This window comes from Myotis nattereri (assembly GCF_964212035.1).
Source record: "Myotis nattereri genome assembly, chromosome: X".
In the NCBI taxonomy this organism is placed as follows: domain Eukaryota; kingdom Metazoa; phylum Chordata; class Mammalia; order Chiroptera; family Vespertilionidae; genus Myotis; species Myotis nattereri.
The window spans coordinates 44,872,569-44,884,344 of record NC_138078.1 but is presented as its reverse complement, the minus strand read 5'-3'; the positions used below and the strand labels follow the sequence as shown (position 1 = coordinate 44,884,344).

Sequence of the window (11,776 nt, the reverse complement as noted above, 5' to 3'; positions counted from 1 at the left end):
AGAATAAGGGTCATAGGAGAAGGGAAGATGGCGGCGATATAGGCAGACGCGTCCCAGGTCGTGTCCCGGAGCAATTGGAGTGAGCAGCTGAAACTAATAACATCCACCCCAAATTAGCGAAATTGCTCAGCTGGTGAGACAGTTTGCAGCCGGGAAGAGCAGAACTCCCCTGGAAAGGTAAAGGAACCAGGGTTTTGGGCAGGAAAGTTTGCCAGACCTCTGAGCCCAGAGAGTCGGAGGGAGACCACGTGGCACACAGCCGCGTCCCTTGGGAAAGGCACAGCCCCTGATGGGGGAAAGGAGAACCTAGGGATTCCTGGCGCCGCCGGGGGGAATTGAGAGCTGGGTTCTGTGATCACAGAAGACTGAGCCTAAAGGGGGCAGCCTGAAGAGCTGACCAGACCATGCAGTCCCAGTAAGAGAAGAAGCTTACAGAAACCAAGCCTTCCCCGTTTCCGCGGCCGGCGTTTGTTTGTTTGTTTTCACAGAATCCTGTTCATGGGACATTTCGGATACAGACACTCACCTGTGCTGAAGAGAGGGAGAGTATGCGGAGGAGTGGAATCTGGGGAGAGACTGAGGAGAGAAGGGGGGCCGGGAGAGGTGGCAGTGAATTGAGTGCTGAGACACCCCTGAGCCCAGGTCTGGGGCAGCCATTCTCTCCAGAGAGAGAGACTCCTCCCCCCAGCCCCCAGGCAAGGAGCACAGCCACACCCAGATTCCACCCTGTAGGAGATCAAGGATTAAAATAACCTGATCAGTCTCTGGGAGTTAACAGGGTCTGGCCTATAGAGGGATTTTCAATCCCAGCAACAACACAGCGCCGGTAACTAACTATTACGCAGCCAGCTCTGGGCAGTGAACTTCCACTGGACAGAGAGGCCCTATAGCCTCAGAGGCCAACCCCAGAACACTGCCACCCAGAGGCTGAGCCACAAACTGACTCTTTGCTAAACACAAAATAAGGCAGTCTGGGAAAAAAATGCGGCCTGCTTTAAAATAAGGACTGTGGTTTACAACACAGAGGAACAGTGTATCGCAGGGAAACCCAACACTCTCCTGAATACCTGGAAGGTCTAAGGCGAGCCACACTGAAGAATAGAAGAACCAAAGGACCTTCACTACTGCAATTTTTTTTCTCTTTTTTCACCTTTTAACTAAGAAACCCATTTTTTTCTTTCTTCTTCTTTTTTTTCTTTTATTTTTTTTCTTCTGCTTCCATCACCTGATTTTACCCTTTTAATTACTACCTTCTTATTTTTAACCAGTATTATTACTGCTACCATTTGAACTGTTTTAAAGTACCATTTTATTTTCTCTTTATTTTATTTTGGGATTAGTGTTCTCCATTCTATTTTCATCATTATATTAGTGGTTGTTTCTAGTTTGCATTCATCTCCAGGGAGCTGCTGCTGGAATTTGTTCGGATTAGTGGCTGTTCTATAGGAGTATTCTCTTCATATAAAAAGTCTTTTCCCCTCTTCCACTTCATTCTCTCTTTTCGCTCTTTTTTTTTCTTTTTTCTCTTTCTTTTTTTTTTCTTTTCTTTTCTCGATTTTATTTCCCCCCCGCTTTTTTCCCAATTTCATTTTTGTACTCCTTTTTTTGGTCCCTACTTTTCTTTTTTTTTTCTCTTTTATCTTTTTCCCTTCCTTCCTTCTTATCCCCTAATTCTCTTAATTCGGGTGGTCACCTTTATTTGGGGTTATTAATATCATGAATATATTTGTGTATACTGCCTGGTACGTGGTGCCTTGTTGTGTTGTATTTTGTGCCTTTAAATTAACACAGCAGATCCAAGCTACAGCAACCTCCTGAGCACCACACCCTCTGCTGAGGAACAGCAGCTGTACGTGAAACCTCGCCCCCCAGCCAGAAGAGCCACCACAGCTGTGAACAGAACCCACCAGAGGAGCTGCTGCCAACTGAAGAGCAGCTGCTACCGCAACCGCCTGAAGAGCAACCACAGACCAAGGAGTCACTGCCACCAATGGAGCAACCACTGAACGACTCAACGTCTAGATATGTCAGTGAGATCAAACATGGGTAGACAAAGAAACCCCCAAAGGAAAGAGAAGGAGGACTCTCCAGAAAAGAAGCTAAGTAATACAGAGGCATGCAACATGACAGAAAAAGAATTCAGAATAAGGGTCCTAGAGTGCATAAACCGGATGGAAGAAAAAATTGACAACCTCTGCAAGAAGCAAGAAGAAACAGATGAAAAAATTGATAACATATGGAAGAAGCTAGAAGAAACAGATGAAAAAATCAACAACTTAAGTAATACCCAAGAAGAAATGAAGAGTGATATAGCTGCAGTGAAAAACTCCATTCAAAGTATCAACAGTAGACTAGGAGAAGCGGAAGACCAAATTAGTGAATTAGAAGACAAGGAAGCAAAACACACCCAAAATGTACTGCAATTGGAGAAAAAAATTAAAAGACAGGAGGAGAGCCCAAGGGAGCTTTGGGACAAGATGAAACGAAACAACATACGAATAATAGGGGTACGAGAACAACAGAAGGATGAACAAGGATTAGAAAACCTATTAGAAGAAATAATATCAGAAAACTTCCTTCAGGTGGGGAAGAAAAAAGTTACACAAGCCCAGAGAGTCCCAAACAAGGTGAAGCCAAAAAGACCCACACCAAGACACATCATAATTACCATGGCATATGTTCAGGACAAAGAGAGAATCTTACAGGCTGCAAGAGAGAGACGGAAAGTGACATACAAGGGATCTCCCATTAGATTGTCAAATGATTTCTCAACAGAAACACATCAGGCCAGAAAAGAATGGACAGAAATTTACAAAGTGATGCAAAGCAAAGGACTGAATCCAAGAATACTCTATCCAGCAAGGCTATCATTCAAACTTGAAGGGGAAATAAGAAGCTTCACAGACAAAAATAGGCTAAGGGAGTTTATCACCACCAAGCCAGCAATGCAAGGAATGCTAAAGGGACTGGTATAAAAAGAAGAAATAAAAAGCTCAGAAAGAAAACAGCCACACAAAAAAAGAAATGGCTACAAACAAGTACCTTTCAATAATAACTTTAAACGTAAACGGACTAAATGCTCCAAAAAAAAGACATCGAGTGGCTGAATGGATAAAAAAACATGACCCATATATCTGCTGTCTACAAGAAATCCACCTCATTAGAAGGGACTCACACAGACTGAAAGTGAAAGGATGGAAAAATATCTTTCAGGCAAATGGAAAGGAAAAGAAAGCTGGGGTAGCAATACTTATATCGGACAAAATAGACCTCAAAGTGAAGGCCATAACAAGAGACAAGGAAGGCCACTTCATAATACTAAAGGGATCAATACAACACGAAGATATAACTCTGGTAAACATATATGCACCCAATGAAGGAGCACCCAAATTCATAAAAAAACTCCTGGAAGATATCAAAGGAGATATCAACAACAATACAATCATAGTAGGGGACTTTCATACACCACTGACAGCACTGGATAAGTCCTCTAGACAAACAATCAGCAAAGATACAGCAATCCTAAATGACTCTCTAGATCAGATGTACTTAATAGACATCTTCAGAACACTTCACCCCAAAGCCAGGGAATATACATTCTACTCAAGTGCTCATGACACATATTCAAAAATAGACCATATATTGGGTCACAAGCAAATTATCTCCAAATTCAAGAAGATTGAAATCATAAAAAGCATCTTCGCAGACCATGATGGCACAATATTAGAAATAAACTACAATAAAAACAACCCAAAATACTCAAACACCTGGAAGCGTAATAGCATGCTATTAAATATTGATTGGGTTACCAATGAAATCAAAGAAGAAATTCAAAACATCCTGGAAACTAATGACAATGAAAACACAACAATCCAAAACCTATGGGACACAATGAAAGCAGTCCTGAGAGGGAAGTTTATAGCTCTACAGGCCTATCTCAAAAAACAAGAAAAAATGGTAGTAAATCAGCTAACTCTACAACTCAAAGAATTAGAAAGAGAGCAAGAAGAAAACCCCAGAGTGAGCAGAAGGAAGGAGATAATAAAGATTAGAGCAGAAATAAATGACATAGAGACCAAAAAAACAATACAGAATATCAATGAAACCAAGAGCTGGTTCTTTGAAAGGATAAACAAGATTGATAAACCTCTAGCCAGACTCACCAAGAAGCAAAGAGAGGGGACCCAAATAAACAAAATCAGAAACCATAGAGGCGAAATAACAACAGACCCCACAGAAATATAAATGATTGTTAAAAAATACTATGGACAGCTCTACTCCAACAAACTAGACAACCTGGAGGAAATGGACAAATTCCTAGAAAAATTCAACATTCCAAAACTCAATCAGGAAGAATGTAAAAATCTCAACAGGCCAATAACTATGGAAGAAATTGAAGCAGTCATCAAAAAGCTTCCAGCAAACAAAAGCCCAGGACCAGACGGCTTCACAGGGGAGTTTTACCAAACATTCATGGAAGAAATAAAACCTATCCTCCTTAGACTACTACAAAATTTCAAGCTCATTCTATGAAGCCAGCATCACCCTAATACCAAAACCAGGTAAAGACAACACAATGAAAGAGAATTACAGGCCAATATCCCTCATGAACATAGATGCCAAAACCCTCAACAAAATCTTAGCAAATCGGATCCAGCAGTACATCAGAAAGATCATACAACATGACCAAGTAGGATTTATCCCAGGGATGCAAGGATGGTACAATATCCGCAAATCAATAAACGTGATACATCACATAAACAAATTGAAAGAAAAAAAACACATGGTCATATCAATTGATGCAGAAAAAGCATTTGACAAAATTCAACACCCATTTTTGATAAAAACTCTCAGCAAGGTGGGAGTAGAAGGATCATACCTCAACATAATAAAAGCGATATATGACAGGCCCACGGCCAACATCATACTCAATGGACAAAAACTAACACTATTTCCCTTAAGAACAGGAACAAGACAGGGATGCCCCCTCTCACCACTCCTGTTCAACATAGTACTGGAAGTGTTAGCCATTGCAATTCGGCAAGAAGAAGAAATAAAAGGCATCCAAATTGGAAAAGAGGAAGTAAAACTGTCCTTATTTGCAGACGACATGATATTATACATACAAAACCCTAGAGACTCCATCAAAAAGCTACTAGACTTAATACATGAATTTGGCAATGTAGCAGGATACAAAATTAACCCCAAGAAATCTGAGGCATTTCTATACACCAATAGTGAACTTTCAGAAAGAGAGATTATAAAAACAATCCCATTTACCATCGCACCAAAAAAATTAAGATACCTAGGAATAAACTTAACTAAAGAGGTAAATGACCTCTACTCAGAAAACTACAGGACGTTGAAAAAAGATATAGAGGAAGACATAAACAGATGGAAGAACATACCGTGTTCATGGATTGGTAGAATCAACATCATTAAAATGTCCATACTACCCAAAGCAATCTATAAATTCAACGCACTTCCCATTCAAATACCAACGGCATACTTCAGAGATCTAGAACGAACTCTCCAAAAATTCATCTGGAATAAAAAAAGACCCCGAATAGCTACAGCAATCCTGAAATAGACCAAAGTAGGTGGGATCTCAGTACCAGATATCAAGTTGTATTTCAAAGCCACTGTTCTCAAAACTGCCTGGTACTGGCACAAGAATAGGCATATAGATCAATGGAATAGAAAAGAGAGCCCAGAAATCGGCCCGAACCAATATGCTCATTTATTATTTGACAAAGGAGGCAAGAACATACAGTGGAGCCAAGATAGTCTCTTCAATAAATGGTGTTGTGGAAAATTGGACAGATATATGCAAGAAAATGAAACTAGACCACCAACTTACACCATACACAAAAATAAACTCAAAATGGATCAAGGACTTAAATGTACGACAGGAAACCATAAAAATTCTAGAAGAATCCAAAGGCAACAAAATCTCAGACATATGCCGAAGCAATTTCTTCACTGATACAGCTCCTAGGGCACTTGAAACTAAAGAAAACATGAACAAATGGGACTACATCAAAATAAAAAGCTTCTGCACAGCAAAAGAAACCATCAACAAAACAACGAGAAAACCCACTGTGTGGGAAAACCTATTTGCCAATGTCATATCTGATAAGGGCCTAATCTCCAAAATTTATAGGGAACTCATACAACTTAACAAAAGGAAGATAAACAATCCAATCAAAAAATGGGCAAAGGACCTAAATAGACACCTTTCAAAAAAGGACATTCAGAAAGCCAAGAGACATATGAAAACATGCTCAAAGTCACTAATCATCTGAGAGATGCAAATCAAAACAACAATGAGGTACCATCTCACACCTGTCAGACTGGCTATTCTCAACAAATCAACAAACGACAAGTGCTGGAGAGGATGTGGAGAAAAAGGAACACTTGTGCACTGCTGGTGGGAATGCAGACTGGTGCAGCCACTATGGAAGACAGTATGGAGTTTCCTTAAAAAACTGAAAATGGAACTCCCATTTGACCCTGTGATCCCACTTCTAGGAATATATCCCAAGAAACCAGAAACACCAGTCAGAAAGGATATATGCACCCTTATGTTCATAGCAGCACAATTCACCATAGCTAGGAACTGGAAACAGCCTAAGTGCCCATCAGTAGATGAATGGATTAGAAAACTGTGGTACATCTACACGATGGAATACAATGCTGCTCTAAAAAGGAAGGAACTCTTACCATTTGCAACGTCATCGATAGAACTGGAGAGCATTATGCTAAGTGAAATAAGCCAGTCAATGAAGGAAACATACCACATGATCTCACTCATTCATGGATAATAGAAACCATTATAAACTTTTGAACAATAATAGATACAGAGGCAGAGCTGCTTCAAACAGATTGTCAAACTGCAGCAGGAAGGCCGGGGAGGTTGGGGGGCAGGAGGTAGGGGGGTAAGAGATCAACTAAAGGACTTTTATGCATGCATATAAGCATAACCAATGGACATAAAACACTGGGGGATAGGGGAGGCTAGGGGACTGTCTAGGGCGGGGGGATAAAATGGACACATATGTAATACCCTTTGTAATACTTTAAGCAATAAAAAAAAGCATAAGGGTCATATAGTTCACAAACCACATAGATGAAAAATATCAACAATTTATGTAAGAATCAAGAAGAAAGAAAGATTGACATAGCTGCAATAAAAAAAAAAAAACACCATGGAATGTTTCAACAGTAGACTAGGAGAAGCGGAATACCGAATTAGCGAATTAGAAGACAAGGAAGCAAAACACACCCAAACTAAACTGCAATTGGAGATAAAATTTGAAAGACAGGAGGAGAGCCTAAGGGGGCTTTGGGACAACATGAAACAAGGCAACATTCTAATAATAGTGGTTCCAGAATGACAGGAAAAGGAACAAGGGTTAGAAAACATATTTGAAGAAATAATGTCAGAAAACCTCCGTGATGTGGGGAAGAAAAAAGTCACACAAGTACAGAGAGTCCCAAACAAGATGAAGCCAAAAAGACCCACACCAAGACACATCATGATTATGATGGCAAATGTTCAGGACAAAAGAGAGAATCTTAAAGGCCGCAAGAGAGAGACAAAAAGTTACGTACAAAGGATCTCCAATTAGATTTTCAAAGGATTTCTCAACAGAAACACATCAGGCCAGAAAAGAATGGCAGGATATTTACAAAGTGATGCAAGAAACTGAATCCCAGAATACTCTATCCAGCAAAGCTATCATTGAAAATTAAAGGGGGAAAAAGGAGCCTCAAAAACAAACAAACAAAAAAGGCTAAGGGAGTTTATCACTACCAAGCCAGAAATGCAAAAATGCTAAACAGACTAGTATAAAAGAAGAAATATGAAGTGAAGAGGGAACACAGGCACAAAAAATAAAAATGGCTACAAAGAAGTACCTATCAATAATAACTTTATACGTAAATGTACTAAATGATCCAATCAAAAACATCGAGTGGCTGAATGTATAAAAAAACATGACCCATATATGTGCTGTCTACAAAAGACACCTCAGAACAAGGGACTCACACAGACTGAAAGTGAAGGGTTGGAAAATACCTTTCAGGCAAATGGAAATGAAAAAAAAAAGCTGGGGTAGCAATACTTATATCTGACAAAATAGACCTCAAAGTGAAGGCCATAACAAGAGATAAAGGAAGGCCACTTTATAATACTAAAGGAATCGATACAAGAAGAAGATATAACCCTGATAAACATTTATTAACCAAAATAAATAAAAAATCTTCTGAAAGATATCAAGGGAGAGATTGACAACAATACAATCATACTAGGAGACTTTAATACACCAATGACATCACTGAATAAAACTTTTAGACAAAAAATCAGCAAAGGAACAGCAATCCTAATCGACTCACTAGATCAGATGGACTTAATTGACACCTTCAGAACATTCACTCCAAATTCACAGAATATACATTCTCCTCAAGTGCACATGGGACATTTTAAAAAATAGACCACATACTAGGTCACAAGAAAAGGCTCTCCAAATTCAAGAAGATTGAAATCATAGCATGCATCTACTTAGATCACAATGGCATACTATTAGAAATAAACTAGAATAAATACAGTCAAAAAATTCAAACACTTTGAAGATGAATATCATGCTATTAAACAATGATTTGGTTACCAAGGAGATCAAAGAAAAAATTAAAAACATCCTGGAAATGAATGACAATGAAAACACAACAATCCAAAATCTATGGGACACAATGAAAGCAGTCCTGAGAGGGAAGTTTATAACTCTACAGGCCTACCACAAAAAAATACAAAAAAGTTAGGAAGTCATCTGACTCTACAACTTAATGAATTAGAAAGAGAGCAACAAGAAAAGCCCAGAGTGACCTGAAGGAAGAATATAATAAAGATTTGAGCAGAAATAAATGACATAGAGACCAAAAAAACAATATAAAAGATCAATGAAACCAAGAGACAGTTCTTTGGAAAAAGATGGCGGCTGGCAAGACAGAGGTGAGGGATAGGAAGTGAGTGCATGAGGGGATGAAACAAGAGTGTGTGGATGTGTGTGGTGTGTGTGTGAGTGAGTGAGGGACAGTTAAATCCGGCAGGAGCAGAAGAGGCTAGCAGACCAGGCTCTCTGGGAAAGAGAGAGACTACCACTAATGTGGGCACTCCCCAGACTGCAGGACAGGGGCATGGAGCCAACACCATCTTGAAGGGGAGAGTGGCCTCTTCTAGGAACTCAACAACACCACCACCCAGACAGGCCTGGGATAATGCCCACAACCTAGCAGCCACTTAAGACAAAATCCTGCTGCCCCACCCACAGACTGAAAGACCCTTAGATTTCCACCTCCAAAGGAGCACCACGCCCGCAGCAGTACGTGCAGCTTCCCCCTCCCCAGTGTCAAAACTCCAACATTGAATTTGCGCATCTGTGGCGTGCAGGTCTCTGAGGCACACCACTCCATAGACTTCTCTTAGGAGTCATTGTGAGCTTCAGCTGGGTGTGATTTTGTACAGACACAGGCACACTGCCCCCCAGTAGAAATTCTGAATTCCCTCTGACTGAATAACTGCCCCCACACACCCAGCTGTGCAACTTAAGCACCAGGGCCCTTCAGTGCCAGGGTCCTTCAGAGTGCATCAGAGCTCAGTGCCCAGCAAAGGCACTGTCACAGTTACTCATTCCCCCTGAGCCTTATCCACAGGGCACTTTGGGAAGCCGAAGTGAGTCTCCGCTGGGTCTGATCTTGGACAAATAGGGACGTAGTCCCCTGGGCAGTAAAAATTCTGAATTCACCCATCCTGGATACCTGCCCAAAGACACCTCAATTAAAAATGCCAGGGCTCTTCAGAGTGCTTCAGTGCACCTGCGCTAGCAAACTCACTGTGGTGCTCCTGTGTGCCACCACTGGGAATGTGCACCTATCCACCACAGGTGCATCAGCAAAAAATGAGTTTCCCCACCCCACAGCTGCAGAACTCTGGACACTACAGTTGCATGCTTTTACAGCATGCAGGTCTCCCAAGAACACCACACCACAGGTAGCTGTGTGGCCCCTCTGTGAGCTTCGCTGGACACACACTTAAACAGGGGTGCACTGCGGGGCTGTAGAAATGCTGAATTCCCTCTTCTGGGATACCTTCCCACAGAGACTGCAATCCAGTGGCTTCAGTGCCAGGGCCCTTCAGAGTGTGTCAGTACACCCTGCTGGCAAACACACCACAGGCGCCCCTGTGAACTGCCGCTGGGATCGCGTGTATCCAATCATCGAAGCAGCAGCAGAAGCTGAGTCTGCCCACCCCACAACTACAGAACTCTGGACACCACAGTCATGCCTTTCCAGAGCGCAGGCCTCCTGAGCACCACCACCCAACCAGACGGTTCAGGGTGCCATTGTGAGTCCCCGCTGGGCACGCATGATTTCAATCAAGGGCGCAAGACAGCAAAAATTGGGACACACTCCCTCACAGGTGCTAACTTCTAGACAGCACACTTGCACCATTCCAGTTCACAGGCCTACATCAAAAGAACCCAAATAGCTCAAGTAGGGAGCTACACTAGACTACCAAGCCCAGGAGACCCAAGAGGTCACACCAGTAGCACTATACCCAAAAGAAACTGGGTAGCAAAACAATCGGAGCTACAGTTACAACATTACAGCAAAAAATGGGAAGACAAAAAAACAATCCACAAAGGAAAGAAAAGGAGAAATCACCAGAAAGGGAGTTAAATGAAATTGAGGCTACTACCTTATCCGAGAAAGAATTCAGAGTAATGGTTATAAGGATGCTCAAATGGCTGGACGACAAATACACACAACTCAATGAGAATTATAAGGAGCTGAATGAGAATGTCACCAACATGAAAAGGAACCAAGAGGAATGAAGAACGACATAGCTGCAATAAAGAACACAATGGAAGGCTTAAAGAGCAGACTAGAAGAGGCTGAGGACCGGATCAGTGAATTAGAAGACAAGGAAGGAAAAAACACAAAAACGCAGGAGCAACTGGAAAAAAAAAAGCTTAAAAAGCAAGAGGAGAGCCTAAGAGAGCTTTGGGACAATGCAAAACGAAACAACATTCACTTAATAGGGGTACCAGAAGGAGAGGAGGAGAAGCAAGGAATAGAAAACCTATTTGAAGAAATAATGACAGAAAACTTCCCTGATACTGGCAAGAAAAAAACTACACAAGTCCAAGAAGCACATAGAGTGCCAAACAAGATAAACCCCAAAAGACCAACACCAAGACACATCATAATTAAATTGGCAAACACCAACGACAAAGTAAAAATCTTAAAGGCTGCCAGAGAGAGACAGAAAGTTACCTACAAGGGATCTCCTATTAGAATATCCGCTGACTTCTCAACAGAAACACACCAGGCCACAAGGGAATGGAATGAAATATACAAAGTGATGCAAAGCAAGGGAATGAATCCAAGAAAACTATACCCAGAAAGACTATCAATCAAAATTGAAGGTGGAATCAGGAGCTTCACAGACAAAAAAGGCCTAACAGAGGTTATTACAGCCGCGGGCAAACTACGGCCCGCGGGCTGGATCCGGCCCGTTTGAAATGAATGAAACTATTGAAAAAAAAGACCGTACCCTTTTATGTAATCATGTTTACTTTGAATTTATATTAGTTCATACAAACACTCCATCCATGCTTTTGTTACGGCCCTCTGGTCCAGTTTAAGAACCAATTGTGGCCCTTGAGTCAAAAACTTTGCCCACCCCTGGGTTATTACCACCAAGCCAGAAATGCAA

At 41.3% G+C, this 11,776-nt stretch overlaps 1 protein-coding gene across 1 annotated transcript in view; it reads right to left on the bottom strand.

The window, feature by feature from the left end:
- The window catches only part of NEXMIF (neurite extension and migration factor), a 536,136-nt gene that overhangs the window by 353,289 nt on the left and 171,071 nt on the right, over positions 1-11,776 (bottom strand). The window lies entirely within an intron of this gene.